At 41.7% G+C, this 20,880-nt stretch overlaps 1 protein-coding gene across 2 annotated transcripts in view; it reads right to left on the minus strand.

Moving 5' to 3' along the window:
- The window catches only part of LOC307047034 (uncharacterized protein), a 38,602-nt gene extending 27,237 nt beyond the window's left edge, over positions 1-11,365 (minus strand). Inside the window, exons 1-2 of one of the 2 annotated variants that reach the window (XM_079693738.1) lie at positions 10,931-11,365; positions 9,674-9,804 (exon numbers count right to left, since the gene is read on the minus strand). The gene's annotated coding sequence lies outside the window, so the exon portion shown is untranslated. The remainder of the gene's footprint in view (positions 1-9,673; positions 9,805-10,930) is intronic. The other variant, XR_013810327.1, reaches the window with a different exon arrangement.
- Between the last annotated feature and the right edge of the window lie 9,515 nt (positions 11,366-20,880).

Below are 20,880 nucleotides of genomic sequence, written 5' to 3' on the forward strand. Positions count from 1 at the left end.
ATAAATCGTGATCAAATATAACACCAAGATTCCTTACAGTCTCACTGGAGGCAAAATTAATGCCATCCATAGTTAGTATATCTTTAGATTTTTTGGGCCGAGTAAAATAACTTCAGTTTTGGCCGTGTTTAACATAAAAAATATAAGGTCATCCACGTTTTAAAGTCCTTGAGGCAGTCTTGAATTTTATTTAGTTGATTGGATTCTTGATTGATAAATATAGTTGAGGATCAACCGCATAACAATGAAAATGTACAGAGTGATTCCTTATAATATTACCTAACGGAAGCATACAGTATATAATGTGAACAAAATAGGTCCAAACATTGAGCCCTGTGGCACTCCATGGCTAACTTTGGTTTGCATGGAAGATTCATCTTTGACACCCACAAACTGAGAGCGTTCAGATAGATAGGACCTAAACCAGCCTAAAGCAGTTCCCTGTATGCCAACTAAGTGCTCTCGTCTTTGCAATAGGACATCATGGTCGATAGTATCAAATGCAGCACTGAGATCGAGCAAAACAAGAATAGAGACAAGTCTTTTGTCTGAGCCAATTAGAAGGTCATTTGTGACTTCAACTAGAGAAGTCTCTGTGCTATGATGTGTTCTAAAGCAGGGGTTTTCAAAGTGTAGAAAGGTGAGCCTCCCCTCAGAGAACATAAGAACAGCCGCGCCCCCCCCTCCCAATTATTATTGCTATTATTATTATTATTATTATTATTATTATTGTTGTTGCTATAATGCAGGGGCATTCAATTGCATTTCAAAGAGGTCCAGTAAGAGAAAATGTAATTAAATGCTCTGTTTTCGCTGTCTACCTTTCTCTTTTTTTGGCACGGCATTTGAAATTACTCCGACTGTTTCTCTCTTCTTGTCTCGTCTCTGTGTGTGTGTTTGAATCTATCGTGCTGAGTCCCAGTCCTCTCTGATGTTACACTGCAACCTGTCTGTGGGACAGAGTCCAACCATACACTCTGTCTGTCCAACACATGTCCTGCAACACACATGCTGCAGCTGCCCAGCTACTCACTGTTTGTAAAAGTAAATAAATAGTATTTTCATTTCAATCATTTACTTTCTTTACCCTGCTTCATAAACAATACTGATATCCCTGTGGTGCTCCGAGTCTGGGGGTCCGGGGATGTGAGGACAGCGCGAGGACACAGACAGGGAGGCTGCTTTACTTCATAAAGGAAATGGCGGTCAATATTAACAACATAGGAGCTAAAACGCTTAATAACCTTCATTACGTGTTAAAGAAAGAACATAAGAAAGGTTGACAAAGATGAGGCTGTTAAACGGGCAGCGGAGCCGCTGTGTGTAGAAAGAGAAGGAGAGAGAGAGAGACTCCGAGCTGCACCATGCAGCGATCAGTTGATCCGGAGCATAAAGAGAGAGAGAGCTGCTGTCCGCGGGGCTCGGCCTCCGCCTCCTGTCCTCACAACTCTTATTATTCCCGGGACCGGACAATTCTTATTTGTTCTTACTCCGAACCGAGTTTTGCTTCCCAACCCTGCCACTGTGCTACACTTCCCGCCCCGTCCCGTCCAACAGTACAGAAAGCGGCGAGATGCATTTCCTTAGGAATCGACAAGTAGAACCGAAACTAACATTTATGGGCGAAAAAGTCACTTGTCTGTCGGACAGGTCAATGGAAAGATGTATTTGTCCGATATTATAAATAACACGTCCCTGACGATCGGACATGTGCTTTTTCGCACACTGCATGTTGCCACTCGCATAAAGTTAGCTGAAATTAACCAGCTAGATTTCACTGTTTGTCGTTATTATTTTCTCACGCTGCGCCTCCCTTGAAGCTCTCTGGCGCCCCCCAAGGGAGGCGCGCCTCACACTTTGAAAACCGCTGTTCTAAAGCCAGACTGAAAATCTTCAAATAAATCATTGTTTTTTAAGTAATCACACAACTGTTTTGCGACTGCTTTCTCAAGAATTTTTGAGAGGAACGGAAGATTAGAAATAGGTCTATAGTTGGCTAAATCCTCTGGATCGAGGTTGTGCTTTTTAAGAAGAGGTTTTATCATTGCTACTTTGAATGACTGTGGAACAAAGCCTGATAATAAAGACATATTCATAATATTTAATAAAGAAGTGTTAATTAATTGAAACACTTTAACAGTTTAGTTGGAATTGGGTCTAAGATACACGTTGATGGTTTAGAACAGGGGTGGGGAACCTTTTTCCTCTCGAGGGCCATTTCAATTTTTTCAACATCCTCCGAGGGCCGTACAAATTATTGACCTCTGCTTAAAAATACTAAAATCACAGCCCATTCATTTGGCCTTTCTTTCATGCTGTGCAAAGAAAAAGCAACCTCTTAATCCAGATATCTTACCATGACTCGCGCATGCATGCACGTGCACGTTGTGGCATGACCACCACAACAGAAAGATATGGATACAAGATGTGTGAAAATGTATTTAGTTTCCTATCCATGTGGACACGATTTAAGTGGGGGGGTACCTCACACCCTCTAGGGGGGTCCGGGGGGCATGCTCCCCCGGGAAGATTTGTTTTTAAAAGTTTAAGTTAAAAGCATCAATCTGGTGCACTTTGAGAGCAACATGAAGAGATCTATGGATACATCTCTCAACATCCGTATGAAACAGAACTGTAAGCAGATTTTCTTTTTCTTTATGGATATATTTACAAATCACTCCCCTTTCAAACTGTATTCTTGTTTATTAATAACAACTTTGTTTTACTGTCATACAGTATTTTATACCTGTTTACTTTATTCTCTTATTTTTGTATAACTATAATGATCATATCAATAATAATAATAATACATTACATTTATAAAGCGCTTTTCCTGATGCTCAAAGCGCTTACAAGCAAGTAAAACAAAATAACAACAGATAAATAAAGATAAAATAAATAAAGATGATGATAACGATGTGCCTTTACCTCACTGGTTGGAGAAAAAGCTTCTTATATTCGTTAGCATAGCTAGCTAACCAGATGCTAATAACAACAAAGTTATTGACTGTATGATCAGTATGACAGATGAACAGATCGCCACTGGGCTTTCAACTAAAGACACAGCCACGCAAAAACTGCGGCATGTGTACGGCTCCTTATGGGTACTGCAATTTCTCAAGTGCCGGAGCGGCGTTCTGGCGTTCTGGTGCTCTCTGTCAAAACTGCACCCCTGTCAGACACGTCAGGCTCGTGTTGTGTTCAAGGACCCTAATCTTGGCCAGGATTATTTTTTTTGCGGTCTATATTTCTTCAATTTTTTTCTTCAGCGTCCCGTCCATCCACTTTGATTGATTACTTACAGTGAAAACTACCCTTGGATGATGGTAAAGTAGACTAAAAGCTTTAGGAATCCAAAGAACAACATATAATAAGTACCCTGTATCAAGATTGATGCAAAACAAGTGTCATTTGACCTTTTTAGAGAGATTTAGCTAAATAAACTCCACCTCTGATGTGATTTGGGTGGAAATGGGGGTTTAACGTTTCTCTGGAACCCATTGGTCGATTTTGGTGATTGACATCTCTTTCTGACCGTTAGAGTCAATATAATCAAAGGGGAATCTCCCCGCACACACACATGGTAAAACAAAAAGGTGGGGGCTTCGCGCACGCAGTTTTGCTCCAAAGTGAAGCTGTCTCTAGGTCTGACATCACAAAACCGAAAAGCAAATGTGTTGCTCATGGATTATCAGAAATCTTTCAAAGTGACACAGACACATTGGATTAACCTATGGATTAACTTCAGCAGCGTTTTTATTGTTTTAATGCCATTGAAGACCACTTTTGACCATACTACAACAGAGGTGAGCCATGTTAGAGTTTCTAGCTACCTAGTTCCATATGTGCAAATGTGTTGCTCATGGATTATCAGAAATCATTCAGAGTGACACAGACACATTAGATTAACCTATGAATTAACTTCAGCAGCGTTTTGTCGTTTTAATGCCATTGAAGACCACTTTTGACCAGACTACAACAGAGGTGAGCCATGTAAGTGTTTCTAGCTACCTAGCTCCATATGTTTGGATGTGTGTTCTTGTTAATATCTAAAGAGTTCGTATAATTGAGTGATAATGAGGGTACCCCTCAATTCTGTGTCCCCTCACGATATGAATCGATGGGTTGAGATGTGCAGCAAAGATAAATAATAAGGTTTTGTGAGTGAATTTCGGTGCAGTCATCTGTTAGCATGTTTCGCTCGTTGCTAAATCAGAGGCTCAGCGTTAGCATTGTGGTTTTTTTTTAATTTTTTTTTTTAAATGATCATCTAGATGAGTTTCTTTCCATTACATGGATATAAAACATTCATAGTTTATTAAATGAACATGCCCTCAGACACTGTTTCCTGCAAGATGTTGCAGGAGGCCCCCGGTAACGGGGTCTCTCGGGCTTAACAGGTTAGGTTCTACCTAGTGTTAACTGTGTTCGTTATTCTCGCGTCCAGGAGAGAAGCTTTAAAAGTAAGTAGACCAATGGAGCCTCTGAGAAGGTTCAAATGGGTACTTTAATTAAAATGGCGTGGTAATGTTACAAGCAGAAGATGATTCAGAGAGAGGGATGTAAAAAGCTCCCTCGGTCGGCCAAGCAGAAGAGACCCCACGAGCATTCGTCCTTCCCGCTTGCTGGCTGTTCGCCCCTCCTCTCTGGGGGCTGTAGTGACGTAGGGGACTCCCCCCTCGGTCTTCTGTGTCCGATATTGCGTTAAACAGAGGATTTCGACATTTTACATTCATTGCTTACTTCCACATGCCTTTTCTCCTCCTTATCTCTTTCATAACTTTATATGTAACACATGTTAACGGCGTCAATAGCCACTTTAATGATACTACTGGATGGTAGTCCCGGATGTCGTCATGAAGGATTTTCAGAATAAAAGCTTGGTATTGAGAACTTCCGTTTTTTTCCAGAATAAAATAGAACATACCGTCAGTTTAAATGCTAACTAAATTATGCCATAAAACATTGATTTTAATTTATAACACTAGGCTCCCCAACAAAATACCTTCAACTCCAGATAGATCCCAGGCTTCGTCTCCTCCACCAGCGAGAGCAAACAATCGGGGCCACAACAGGCACAGCCAGCTCCAATCTCCCCACTACCGGCAGCCTGCCTCATCCACAACCCCAAGCCACTCACCGCGGCGCCTACTTCAACGTTTCCTGAAAGAACATGGCATCCACTTCCATCGAAACGACAACAAGGCGAGACTGTTCAACCTCTACAAAGCCTACAGCAGCACACCGGTAACAACAAGACCTACAGGTCTTCCTGCTTCAGAGTCAACCACCGCGCGCGCCACGACTCGTGACGTCAGAAGGCCTCTGTTCTCCTCCACGGACACAGCCTGAGTCACCAGCAAACCCCTGTACCTGCTCTCTCTGGGTCTGACATGTCGCAGCTCATGTCAACCTTCTTCTCATCCCTGTGCTCACAGGCCTCACACAATCCCCTTGCACATACATCCCTTCATCCCTCCATCCCCTTGTTTCCCCTCCCCTTCCTTTAGACTAGAGTGTAACGGAGCTGCGTGCGCATCATTCTAACTCCTCAATGGTAATGTTTAGTTGGATTTAGGAACGTCCCCCCGATAACATATTATTATTTACCCCTTTTAGAAGTGAAGATATAGTCTTTGTTACGGGCATGTCATTTTCAAGCCACACGTTTCTGGAACATCCGGCGTATTTTGGGGGCACTCTCAGAACATTATTCGAGCCATTTCTCCCGCATTGGTGCAGCGTCCAAAGCTGCTAGACTGGGCATCTCTGATCCAAATCATCTAGGCCCTCGGGCCGCTGGTCATCCCAAGCGTACCACGCTTACATCTGCAACAATCTAAACGACGTCAGACATGCACACGCTCAAGTCAGCTGCATTTAATCCGACTCTTTTGGGGGCCCGCAATCAGCCCGAGCAGATCATGCCGGAGACGGTACCCGCACCCTGAGTCTCCCTCTGCACGAACCACAGCACGTCCCGCCACACCATAACATCTCATCAACCCCTCCATATCAATTAATTGTTACTTCTTGCAATAAACCTACAAACATCACACTGTTGTGGCGTGGTTCCTGCAAGTGAAAGATTTTAAATAGTTTGATCGGTGGTATCTGCCAGACAGATGAGCTGGTCAGATGATGCAAAACATGCCAGACTATTGATTTACGCATTTGGTCATTTTGGGTTTTGGTTCATTTTATAGTGGTACAACAAGCTATTATCTAAACTATATAAATGATGTTAAAATTAAGATAAAAACAAAAGGAAACACCACACAAACAAACACAGAGACATGCTCACACCCTCGGCCCCTTTTTACTATCAGTGCAACTTTACATTTTTTTATTTTAGTTATTTTTTTAGTTACATTTTGTGCTTGCCTAATATCTAATTTATTTAGTTTTGGTCTCTGACTATACTTGTGCTGTAACAATGTAAGCCCGAAGCCTAACGGTCTCGCCTGTGTCAGAACGGAGATGGCAACACACACACACACACACACACACACACACACACACACACACACACACACACACACACACACACACACACACACACACACACACACACACACACACACACACACACACACACACACACACACACACACACACACACACACACACACACACACACACACACACACACACACACACACACACACACACACACACACACACACACACACACACACACACACACACAGGGCTGCAGGCAGGCAGGAGGTGCTAAGTGGCCTTAAATGGACTCAGTCAGCGGCTAATGATGCTAGCACATGTTTCACACCAAAGCAGATCAGAGTGCAGGAGGACCAGCGGCCGCCGTCCATCTCTGACTCCTAATGGAGCAAAGGTGGTTAGTGTACTGATGCATCATGGGATTAACACATTTTCACCTTTCTTTCTTTTTTAAGATTACCTATCATTGAATTCGATTAGATTGTTTGTTTCGGATTTCACGACCACTTGCCTTGACCTCAGTTAGTCCTCCAGACCAGCCTGACATCCTTCATCCTTCCCCAACCCTTCCCCTACATTCAATATCTGCTATATACACAGTTGTGTCGATTGAATAACAAATGTAAAAGCGATAATCACAATAATAATCTTTGATTAATTCTAATTGGTCACAGAAATAAAATACGAAATTGTACTTACTTTACTTTGCATGCAGAGGTAATAAAGAAATGCATGACAAACTGGTAAGAGTACGGAGCCCTGGAGGGTTCATTGAGAGAAAAATAAATAAAACGTGGCCACGTTTTACTTTCTCATTCGCACGAGTTAATAAAGCGTGCGCACCAGTTAATAAAGCGTGGCCTCGTTTTATTTATATTGAGGGATTCCTGTCCGTGACTCACAGTATCTGCTGCCCACAGCTGTTTTATAGAAGGAAAACCTCCTTCACTTTATGAAATCTCTGCGTCACCAGTGGCCTGTACTACGAAGCAGGATTTGCTATTTACTATTTATTCATGAAGTGTGACGCTGCGCTGTCAGCACGCGTCTCCATGTTTGTGATTGGTCAAATGTTGCTAATCCCGTCCCTTTCACGTGAACGCGCTCTCAGCCGGTCAGAGAAACCCTGGTTGATTTACTGAGTTGATAACCAGCTTCGTAGGACCGCTTATCGACATCGCGTTTGTTAGGGTTAGTGAAGCCGGGTAAATCAAACATATCGAGGGTCTGTTGAACTGGCTTCGTCGTACAGGGCACTGGAGGCAGTAACGTGTAACTCAGCCGAATCTGAGAAGAGCAGCACCAGCTGCAAAGAGCTGTGCCTTTTACTGTTTACTTCACTGCGTTTCCCTTCATTAGAACAGCTGAATAGAGATCGAGGCTGCTAACCACACCTATAAACATATCGAACTACCAGAGTATTCCCCCTCGTTTTATGCAGGAGATGTCCTGTCACCGGGGCGCATGATGTGTGTGTGTGTGTGTGTGTGTGTGTTTGTGCTCAGCTCCGCTCTGTGTGTGCGTGTTCGGTGTGTTTATGTGCGTCCGACACCACCGGCATTTGTTTTCCAATTACCACGAACAATAATTTACACAAATCTGGTTCTCCATAGTTATATGTGTATTCCCAAGTGAAAGAAATTTGTTTAATCTTAATCTCGATGTGCTATAGTCCTGCCGGAGTGCACCGGAACGAACGATACTATCATAAACAAATGCCCACACACACACACGCACGCACGCACACACACAAAAAACGAGGCCACGCTTTATTAACTCGTGCGCACGCTTTATTAACTCGTGCGCACAAGTTACTAAAGCGTTCGCACGAGAAGGTATCTCGTGGCCACGTTTTATTTATTTTTCTCTCTATTAACCCTCCAGGGCTCCGTATAAGACAAATATTACTCTTTTTTTTTTTTAAGTGAACTTCAGGGAACATAAAACCAGTGGCGGCTGTTGCATATTTCTCCAGGGGGGGCTCTACCAAAATGTACACCATTTCATAATTGTTAACCTTGTTCATTAAAACATTTTTTTGAAAATGTATGAAATTAAAGTAATTTTTAATGACAATCTAGAATGTGGGAAGAGGTGGGGCGGCGCCCCTATTGGCCGGCTGCCACTGTATAGAGCGTATCACTTTTCATTCATAAGTGCTCACAGGTCTCTATTAAGAAACATAATGTATGACTCCTGCCATTCTCTGACCTTTAATCCTAGTATTTTGTAAACACAGTGTAATATTGATGCAGGATTTTATGTATTGGATTTCAAAACTTTGCAGAATGTGATTGCCTCTTAAACTCTACTGCAAATGATAATAATAAATCTGGAAATGTGTGATATTCATTTCATGCATATTCAAAACTCACCTGCTAGGTGTTATTGCAATAATAAGAACTAAGCTCCTTTTCTTTATAGGCCTTGCATACTGATGTGTGTGTGCCGTACCTGCTTTGCAAAGAAACAGCTTGAATCCGTTGTCAGATATACAGCTCACTAATGAGAAAACAATAGGGGAGCTGCGGCACAGTCTCACGCCTTTCCCCACATATTTCCATATACCTTCTTCAGACTCTTTCTCTGCTCACTCTTTTCTCCTGCAAATGTTCTTGCTACTCACTACTTCACACTTGCAGCTCCTATATAGCGAGTGTGTAAGTGAGTCGTCCTAGGTGGGAGGTTGGGTGAGAATTCCCCTGAGGTCTGGTCTGAAGCAGACGCTCTCACCTATTAAAGCCTCAGGCAGGGGGCCCCCACACCCAATGTAACTGATATTATTTCTGTTTGATGATTAAGTCACAAGGCCAACTGTGGCCACAGCAACATTGTGTGTAGAGGAAGGGCGTACGAAGGCTGCAGTGGAGATGCAATGTTTCGTCATGGATATAGTTAACAAAGCATTCCGTGACAATTTGGAACAACTCTAAACTGAGGAAACCTTGTAAAAGCTCGGAGGGGCAGTTTGTTTTAGGCATTATTGGAATTGCAGTATTGATGGTAAAAAAAAATCTTGAAAGGGCAAAGAACCCATAATTGCAAAACACAGCCTCTGTCTGTCCTACTTGAAAAGCATGGGCATACATGGAGTTCATTAATAGTGGATTCATTTATGAAAATATATATATATTGATACAATGTATAAATAAATTAAGTATGACCAGCGTTCATGCCTAAGTTAAAGTGATCCTTTCAAGCACCATCTTACACGACTGCAGCCGAGCCTCCAGCAGCTTCCAGTCCAAAGACAACAGACCCAGATCTGACTCTGCTGCCTCCTTCCGTCAGTTGATTCATGAGGCGAGTCAGCTGGAAGCTTTCCAGACGCTCCCCAGGATTCTAGGGCCAAAATGTACTACGGATTAATCTCTATCCTCAATATTAATAATTGATTCATGAAACATTTTTTCCTGTGTTGTTTTTTTTACATATATGTTCAACGATAAATGTTTTATTTTTTTGTTCTGACATGGATAGCGTAAAAAAATGTATGAGTCTTACTATATGCATTAATGACTATTCACCAGAGGTGGGAGTAAGTCCTACATGTGCAAGTCATGAGCAAGTCTCAAGTCTTGACCTACAAGTATCAAGCAAGTCCCAAGTCACTGTGGTGAGAGTCAAGCAAGTCAAGTCAAGTCATTGCTCAGGTCAAGCAAGTCAATTCAAGTCATACGAAATTCTGATGAATAAGCCCAGTTTCCGCATTTAAATCAGTTAAAAGACAGTGGTTATGAAAATGGATTCAACCCACACTATGATCTTCATTACATACACAGTTAATCATTTCAAATCTAATTTAGACCGATGACAATCATATTAGATTCATATTAACCCCAGAACTGCAGACCATATAGCTAGGACTCAATCAAAAAGTCTGCTGAAAAAGGCAGAATTCCAGGTAAGAAAATCATATATGGCATTTGCCATTACACATATTTCATTTAAATGTCTGTTAACACTAGAACCGCCAACAGCGTCAGCACCTACATAGATATCATTTTCAAATCATTTAATTTGTTCCTCTTCATAATTTCCTTATAAACTAAGTAGGGCGATTTAAAACTCACTTAATTGGGTTAATTTAGAAATTGCTTCAGTTTATCATCATAACAGATCAAAAAGGTCAGATTCATTTTACAATAAATCAAGGAATGATGCACTTCTACAAACAAAAACAACATCATTAAAACATATAAACACACTACTAAAAGTAGATGAACTACATTATTCAAAAGTGTACAGTAACTTCTGATAATAACACAGGGGAAACAAACGAGGCATCTCTTTTCCTCTCTCTCTCTCTCCTGATAGCCCGTCAGTATCAGGGTTAGTCAAAATTGGCGGTTCTAGTGTTAATTTACCGTTTTGTCTTCTCTTTGCTTAATCGATTTGAAACCTAGTCTAACGTACTGTAGCTTAAACTTAACCTTAGCTTTCTAGCTAACACAACACATGCACGCACCTTTCTCTATGGGGTTTTGTAGTGACGAATGAAGTTGGATGTTGCGGTGGTCGTGTCACTGATCTTTATGCTGCAGACCCTGCATACCGCTGTTCTCTTCTTATTACCGTCATCGACAAAATAATCCTTGAATCCAAACTTCACTATTTTTGGAGTAAAGCTAGCCGCTCCCATGCTAACTGAGACTCCTGCCTTCTAGTGGGTTGCCAGGTTTGCGCGCATGACGCTATAATCACGTTTTTCGAAAAAACTAAACGTAATATCTCACTACAAAAACAAACGCAAATATTTAATTTTAAACAGTCAAGTCCTTTCAAGTCATCTATCTCAAGCTTAAGTCAAGTCTCAAGTCATGAATACCAAGTCAAAGTCAAGTCAAGTCTTTTATCAATGTTAGTCAAGCAAGTCTCAAGTCAAAAAATATGCGACTCGACTCAAGTCATGTGACTCGAGTCCCCACCTCTGCTATTCACAGAGTTGACCACACATAGATGCGCTCAATGGTTAAATTCTGCAGAGGGCCATCAGATATTACAGAACAGAGGATTGTAGGGAACCCTGACAGCTCATAGTATTGTGAAGCATGCAAACCTGGATGCAGCAGACCCTCACTCAGTGGTTGATTGGTCAAAACATTTCTTCAGTGACCAATTACACATCCCACTTCACCAGTGCCCTGCTCAAGAGGACCTCAACTATATTTGTTGAAGTAAGGAAAAGTGAACGTTGCTTCTTCAGTAGCCAACACAATTCACATTACAGATTTGAACCAACAACCTTGTAAGCCCTTGCTCAGGTGCTACCATACCATCTCCACACCACCATCTAGCCATGAATATAGCAGCCATTCTGCAGAGGATGATGCCAGTTGTGATCACCTGGGTCCGGGCCGGAGGACAACTGCTGATGATGAATTGTTCATTTGTTCTGCTGCGGCTGGGGACAGAGCGCAGACACTCAGGCTGGATGAGAGAGGGCCCGGGGCCATTACCCAGCCACAGCATATGCACCACAATTTTAACCCCCCCCCCCCCCCCATTCTCTCCAGATGGCCCCCCTCACTCTAAATTCACACACACCACAGACGGAAGAGAAATGGATCAGCGACCCACACCTCCACCCACTCCTCCATCCTATTTTGATGTGCACAACGAGGGTCACAAGGGGTCACGTCTGGGGAGGGGAGTCCGGATTGAAGTACAGAGAGACAAGGGACTTATAGCCTGAGGGTAACTCTAACAAACACACACACACACACACACACACACACACACACACACACACACACACACACACACACACACACACACACACACACACACACACACACACACACACACACACACACACACACACACACACACACACACACACACACACACACACACACAGATGCCAACATGCATGCAGACACTATAGGGGGCTCACATGGACACAGAGCACCCAACAGTAAACACCACTTTGTAATGTGCAATGCTAATGCATTTAAACTGTACACATGTTTACACTGACATGAAGAAATACACAAGCTGATCCTACCTGGAATGGAACACAGATGCATGCACATTGTATACTTGCAAACAGGGAAGGTTTTTTTCCCTCTTTTATTTAAACACTCAAATTTACTTGAATAAACCTTTTATCGTCACAGTGAAATTCAAACTCTTGTTTTCCTTCCTAGCATTAGGAGCAATAGGCAGTTACCAGCACTACGTAGTTGGTGCTCCGGGGGACTTGAAGCAGCAACCTTGTGGTTCCCAAGCCATGTCCCTCTGTACTGCACTTAGGCCTCTTAAAGATGATAACATAATACTTATAGGTAAATAAGAGGCCCATTTCCATTAAATAAAATAAAAATAATGACTTGTAATTAGAACAAAGACTAAATGTGAAAAGACCACTCCACAATGGCCATTAGAAATGTGTGTATGTAGCAGAGTGTTGCAGACTGTTCACCTTGGAGTTGATACGATCAGCGGTCACAACACCTTTTATATCAAAAACTATTGATTGATATCTCTCTGATTGTCAGGGGCCTAATGTCCCATCTGAGAAAAATAAAAGCCTCCAAATTATTATAGTAGTAAAAAAAGAGACAATGGGCAAGGACATTTTGGCAGCAGCATGATAAAGCTGTGGCTGGATGAAGGTGGATGGACATTAGCGATATTAGTATGTATTGAGGAAGAGGCCCCCGGCTGCATCAAGCAGGATTTATTAACACAGATTGATCCCGGTGTCTTTGAACATGACTTTCCCCCACCGGCCCCCCAGATGGATGCTAATCCCTCCGCTGTGCAGAGAAGACTCAATGATCAGTTCATTTTCACAGAGGGTCATTTCCACTGTAACTGCTTTTAAAACCATGCTCTGCACTCATGGTCCAGGGTTGCAGGAGCAGCACCAAAGTCCCAACTTGTAAGCTTTTTGATGAACTAGTGGCCCTCTGACCGTACTAGTGACACTAAAAGTCTTACAAGTTAACTAGTGCGCTGCAAAAGCTCTGACATGTTAACTAGTTACACAAAAGAAGCACAACCATTTAACTAGTGGCATACATTTGTCTGCACTTTTTTTTGGTTCGGGCGCGCGCCATAATAACGTGAGAGAGGCAGAGAGCTGCCTGCACTGCAAAATAAATTATGGCTCAAAGTTCACTCATGAACTTTGGTCTTAAAAAAAAAAGCCAGACTCCAAGAAGAGCCCCCACTGCCCTCATCTAGCAGCGATCTATACGATAGTTTTCTGATAACGATGAAATAGCTCCGCCTCCCTCTCCCCACGTCTCCCTCTCCCCACCTCTCCTGCTGCTGGGCTGTCAGAAAAAAAACAATGTTAACGGAAACTCTGCCGCACGGTTCCCTCGTCCCTTGGAAGAGGCGGAGAGGTGGGTGTTTTTCATCTGCTGGTGGACTACAAGAGAGATATACACAGGGTTGGGTTGTAACGGAATACATGTAACGGCGTTACGTAATCAGAATACAAAAATCAAGTGTATTCAGCTCGCGTTACATTTGAAAAACGAGTAATCTGATTACAGTTACTTTCGTAGACCTGAAGTGACTACATTTTTGAATACTTATTGGAATTATTGGTGGAAAAGTTTCCTCACAAAATGTAATATTCATTACCGGCAGAACTGTGTGCACACTGTACAGCGCTGCAGCATGTCTGTGATCGACAGAGAGATGCAGCGCGTCTGTGAGTCCCCGCCCCCGCACGCAGATGAGAGAGAGACATCTCTTTTAAAATATATTGAAAGTTAGAAACGGAGATGGTTTGATAAAATGTGCAAGATAACGTTTATATAGCATTTATTTATTGTCGAAATTATGACATTTATAACGGGATCAAATCAAAGTGAATGGCCTGCTGCTGCTGAATGGGGCAAGTGACTGGAAAAAGTTTTAAAAGTTATTATCGTTTCAGATAATAAATAATAATAATAATTCATTCTATTTAGGGGCGCCTTTCAAAGCACCCAAGGACACCTTACAATTCATAACATATTCTAAGGAAAGGTTTTAAGACAGTACAAAGAATGCAGTCCGGGTGATGTTTTTTATGTGGGGTGCAGATGAGAGAGCTGTCCAGAATGACACCAAGATGTTATGTTTGTGCTCTTGATAAGCCATTAAAACAGTAAAATACGTGTCTCCTGTTCATCAAAACATACCCATCTGTTATGGAAAAATAAAGTATTCCAAAAGTATTCTAAAAGTAATCTGCCACTGGTACCGGCGGGGATTGTTGTTAGCTTCTGATGCGTAGAAGAAAAATCTGGCCCACCCTATTTTTTACAGGCCCACCCTAAAGTACATTTCTGCCTACGCTACTGCTACAGACTCAATATATCTATCTATCTCTCTTTCAATCTATATCTCAATCTATAAGGAACTGCAGTAGACAAAAGGCGTTGCTATAGCAACACGTCATGTTTGTTTACACACGAAATCAATAGCGCAAAAAAGGGTGGGGTCAATATGACCCGCTTGGCGGAAATAGGTATAAATGGCAATGTTTTTGGCGATTTGTTCAATCTGACTTCATATTGACAATTTTTAACAACATAGGGTGCTACATAACACACTTTCAGGAAAAGTCAGGGACTGGGAGACTTTAATATTTTATTGAAAAAAAGTTACATACAATATAAAACAGCTCTGGGTCAAATTGACCCCGTTGGCGGTTCTAGTGTTAATATGGCAATTGGCAAAAGTTTGACATTTGACTTATACAACATTCGCAAGTTGTACATTTGACTCATACAATAACCCACCTTTGAGTGTGCTCTAGTTTCTTCATGTTTTAGTTTTTTTCTCCCTCTTGCTTGCGCCTGACTGAAACTGTCTTTTCGCCGACCACTATCAGTAGGCTACAGCGCCACTTTCCGAACAGGAAATGCACGCAAATGCAAAATAAATTCATACTGACACTTATTATATACAAAAAGGGACACCTTGTATTGTTTATTGTCAGTTAGGGCTGTCAGTCAATTAAAATATTTAATCGCGATTAATCGCATGATTGTCCATAGTTAATCGCGATTAATCGCAAATTAATCAAACATTTTTTATCTGTTCTAATTTACCTTAGAGGAATATTTTTCTAGTTTTGTAATACTCTTATATGAGTGTACAAATATGCTTTATGCAAATGTTTATTATCATTTGAACAATGACAAATATGCTCATGAATATTAAACACAACAACCTCTGAACATTACAAATATTCGACTAAATTGTGTGTGTGTGTGTGTGTGTGTGTGTGTGTGTGTGTGTGTGTGTGGGATGGATCGTTGCAGATATGTGCAACTCAAGGCATATGCTCGAACGGGAGCTGCCTGGACGCTGCGGTCATGTTGCGCGCACTATCCGTGCTTTGTGCTGACTTTTCGTACAATGTCCCACTGTCTGGCTACCTGCATAAAGTAAAGTGCTCGGCGCAGTTGTCGGCGAAATGTCGCTCCTCTGTTTTCATTGAAACAGCTCCCTGTTTTCATTGAAACAGCTCCTTATATCCGTTAGCGCAGCTAGCTAGCACCAGATGCTAACAACAACAATACACGTAAGGTCTCTCTCTCGCTCGCTCGCACCACACATACACACACCCTCCCGGTCTTCCCGATGGCCAGTCGGTGCCTGCCGGTGAGCTTGGAAGTGTGGTCTGCAGCAAGCGGACGGCAGGAGCGGGGCTGTCAGCATCAGCTTGTAGATAGTATTTTAAACTCGATGCGCTCTGAAACCAGAAGAAGAACCTGTCCCTCGGTAGAAGTAACCGGGTGCAATAGCCAAAAAAAGAAAAGTTAATAAAACCGGGGAAAAGTGAAAAAATGTGTCCGAAAATAGGCACTCGTGAGGCGGGCAGAGTCCCGTTACATTCCTCCATGGTGTCATTTGAGCGAAAAATGGCTAAATCAACTTTTACGAGAACCAGGCTGGGGGGGTCAAAAGAGCTTGACCAAGGCCAACCCAAAGTGCATGGTGAGCGGAATCATCACCTCCGTGATGAGTCTTCCTTGTGATTTGATAACTTCCATCATGCTTTGGGGGGCGGGGAAAAAAACGTGTTCGTCAGAATCGTCACTTCCTGTACTGAGAGTGGAGGTGTCCTGACAGTGAAATGGCTAAATACAGCACAGCAGTGATGCAACAAAAACCTTTTCCAAACTTTTCCACGCTTTTCCAAAAGCCAATTATTTAATTATTATTGAATTTATTAACTGCCATTTCATTATATTTAGAACATCATTGGAGTAGCTGCTTGCCAGTGTTGTAGTCAAGTCACCAATTAGGTCACTCTCGAGTCCCCCCTTTTCGAGTCCGAGTCCAAGTCCGAGTCAACCAAGAAGAGTCCAAGTCAAGTCCGAGTCAAAAGTCTTCATGTATTAATCTTAGTGGATATATTTGTTGAAATGTAGCTATAGCTCCTGTAAGAAATAAAATCAATGTTGATATGGCGTAATTTAAATTAAATACACTATTTTAATTTAAAACTTTTATTCTGAAAAACCGAAAGTTCACACAACGACTTCCTGCGAGTAAATATTTTAGCTTCAGTTTTAGGTTAGCATTAGCATGTGGCTAAATACTACGTTTTGAAACAGTGAATTCAAGGTTAAATGACACATAGTGTTGCACACTAAAAACACTGTCTTTAACTCTCACTTAGTGACGTGGCAATACTGTTATTAGGGAATGTTTAAATAACCACAGACATTAAAATATTATAAAATCAAAGAGAAAAACGTTAGGGTTAATGGACAACGGAGCAGTGTAAACACACATGTATAATGACGATTAAATTAACATACTAAATAGTTATATTGGGGTTTTCAGCACCTGGCTGATAAGGGCACAAGCTCTTACGTTTGTAATGATTGTACACAAGCAAGGGTGTGCAATAAACAGATACCATAAGTTTAACCATCATTCAGCCGGGGACGCTACGATTATTATAGTGAATGTTTACATTATATCAATAAAGATTAAGCCCCAGAAAACACATGGCTACTTAGCATGCAAAATGACGTCATGCTGCATGTTAAGTAGCCATGTGCTTTCGTGTTATCGACTGAATCTTTTTTTATTTATTAGATCACATTACTCGGATGATAGTGTTCAAGACAGCCTATACCTGTATGTCTGAACTCGATCCTAATGTGTTACGGAGCCTTCTCTTCAATGTTGTTTCCACATAACGAGCATTTTGCGCTGCTCTTTTCCAATATGGAAGCAGAATGTGTGAAAGCATACAGCACGATGCGGGGTGTGTCTCTAGACATCTTTAGACAGGAATAGCGGGGCCCAGTACGTGAACTCGCCTCGCAGGTGCACACGCCAGGATACATCAGGCTCCAGAGAAAACTTGCTTGAGTCAGAGTCCAAGTCGGAGCGTCAATGTACAAGTCGAGTCCGACTCATCGTGGGGGGAAAATTCACGAGTCCGAGTCCAAGACATTGTGCGCGAGAACTCACGAGTCCAAGTCAGAGTCGCATCAATTAGTGCGCGAGTCCGAGTCGAGTCACGAAAATCGGCATTCGAGTCCGAGTCCAGGACTCGAGTACTCCATCTCTGCTGCTTGCCAGGGCTGGATGAGTATGAGTATTGAATATTTTTGATTGCACAGATTTGTAAGTTTTTATTTGTAATAGTACAACTTTAAATTATTAGTAGTGATTTCAGATTGAAGTTATATATATTATTTTGTCTTGGTAAATGTAAGGTTGCAAGGTTGTACAATTAGATCTTGTATTATTCATTAAGTTGAGCGCCCACACCCGTACATTTGAGACATAAGTCATGGTCATGGTGTCTATTAAAGAAGCGGAAGCTGTTTGAGGTTCTGATGGAGGGACAGAGATGATCCGCTGAACTGCAGCTTCTCTCAACTAAATACACACCAGAGACCAAAAACTGAGCGAAAAGAGACTTAAATTCATCCAGTGTCCACAACTGCAAATGAATGATGTTGTTGCACTGTGACATGTTTCCATATCAGGGTGCAAATGACTGATGTTGTTGCTCTGTAACATTTTTCCATATCAGGGTGCAAATGACTAATGTTGTTGCTCTGTAACATGTTTCCATATCAGGGTGAAAAACTGAAATCAGTTTTTCAGTAGGAAGCCTGAAGATTCTGTTCCTATTGTAACAGCTTTAACTGGAATGAACATTGCACACTCTTCCATCCATGGTGGAATCTACAGATATGCAGTGATTTTGGTAAGAAGAGTTGCTTCAACACCGTCACAACAATTACTGCATTTCATTGCACACACCAGTATCGTACAAAGACATTGTTTACAGCAATTGTATATAATTATACTTGACGAATCACACAATTTAAAAGCTCCATTAGTCATAGCAGCAGCAGGCCCATGAGCGGGTGCACCTGTCATGTATGCATTCTTCCTTGAAGTTTCCCCTGCAACTTCAACTCCAAGAAAAGGTGGATAAGTACTTTTCTGCAGAAAAGGATGAAAACCAGGATCAGGTATTAATTCCCCTCATTCCTAATTCGGATGGGAACACAGGGCAGCCCTGTTAATAACTGCAGACTGGCGAATGGGAGAGTAAGAGGGAGAGAGGAAGGAAGCAGCTTGTGAGAAGAATAACATTTCCATGGCTGATCTACTGGAGCAGTTGTCGGGAGGTTAAGGTGAAGGCCAATCCAGCTGTAAGAGGGGCCAGGATTAAAGTCTTTGAGATATGGATCCAGGGGCTCTCCAGCTCTCAGTACCAGGGCTTAAGTATCATATCCGTGGACAGATGGATCAATATCCCTTGCCTTTCTTTCCCTCGATCTTCAAGGAGATTTTTTGCAGTGTTTTCATGGGGTCCTCTCCACATGCCCCTAATGACACGGTGGGAGCTATCGTTTAGGCCGCGGGGCTTCCATCGCAGCAGCTTTAAGGGTTGTAAGTCTTAGCTTTTTATATAAAACATGTTGCTCGGACAAAAATGTAAGTATCATATTTCACATGGCATAAAGAGTACAGTAAATAAACAGTGACACACTAAGGTGAGAGCTTAAAGACCAACACTTGTGAGAGAGCTAAAGTAAATTTACAGCCAGTTCACCTCCTAAAGACGTGTATGTGTTTATATGACGACAGGTAGTATACAGTAACACACAGTATACTGAACACACACTTGTGCACTTTAAACAGTCCATTTACTGGCAGTAATGCATCTATGGGTTAGTTAAGAGTCAGCACAGTAAAGTCAGCACACTTGAAATGAAGTTGGATTAACCATACATATTGTCATTCATGTACTAACACTTTGGCCAGAAAAAAAAACGTCATTCTGTACATAGAATTTAGGAACGTTTGGAGTTAAGGGAAGCTAATGCAGAAACACTTAATCTGGTTGGGTTTATATACATGAAATGTACCTGCAGGATTCTTGCTTTTGAGTTTGCTTCTATATGATTTAATGCACTAATTATAAGTCATTTAGGATAAAAGCATTAGTTAAACATATTGTAATGTAAGCTGTTAAACAACCAGTAGTCTTACCAATTTGTCATCTTGTAAAAATAAAAAACGATATACCAGGCCAGCCCTATTAACATGTTTCTGTGTCTAAATGATGTTTCATAGGATTGTTCCTATTAACTGATAAGTAAAGAACACCGAACACAGCACAGAAAACTAAATATTGTCCAATTTAAGCTTTATATATATATTTATATACAGGACTGTCTCAGAAAATTAGAATATTGTGATAAAGTTCTTTATTTTCTGTAATGCAATTAAAAAAACAAAAATGTCATACATTCTGGATTCATTACAAATCAACTGAAATATTGCAAGCCTTTTATTATTTTAATATTGCTGATTATGGCATACAGCTTAAGAAAACTCAAATATCCTATCTCTAAATATTAGAATATCATGAAAAAGTATACTAGTAGGGTGTTCAACGAATCACTTGAATCGTCTAATTAACTCGAAACACCTGCAAGGGTTTCCTGAGCCTTGAAAAACACTCAGCTTGGTTCAGTAAACTAAATCACAAGTATGGGGAAGACTGCTGATCTGACTGCTGTCCAGAGGACCGTCATTGACACCCTCCATCAGGAGGGTAAGACACAAAAAGAAATTTCTCAAAGAGCAAGCTGTTCACAGAGTGCAGTTTCAAAGCACATCCACAAAAAGTCTGTTGGAAGGGGGAAATGTGGCAGGAAACGCTGCACAACCAAGAGAGATGACCGCAGCCTTAACAGCATTGTGAAGAAGAGTCGCTTCCAGAATTTGGGGGAGCTTCAAAGACAGTGGACTGAAGCTGGAGTCCAGGTATCAAAAGTCACTGTTCACAGACGTGTCCGGGAAATGGGCTACAATAGCCGTATTCCCATGGTCAAGCCACTTCTGAACTCAAGACAACGGAAGAGGCGTCTGACTTGGGCTAAGGAAAAGAAGCACTGGACAGTTGCACAGTGG

The sequence above is a fragment of the Notothenia rossii genome (genome assembly GCF_949606895.1).
Source record: "Notothenia rossii genome assembly, chromosome: 7".
Classification (NCBI taxonomy): Eukaryota; Metazoa; Chordata; class Actinopteri; order Perciformes; family Nototheniidae; genus Notothenia; species Notothenia rossii.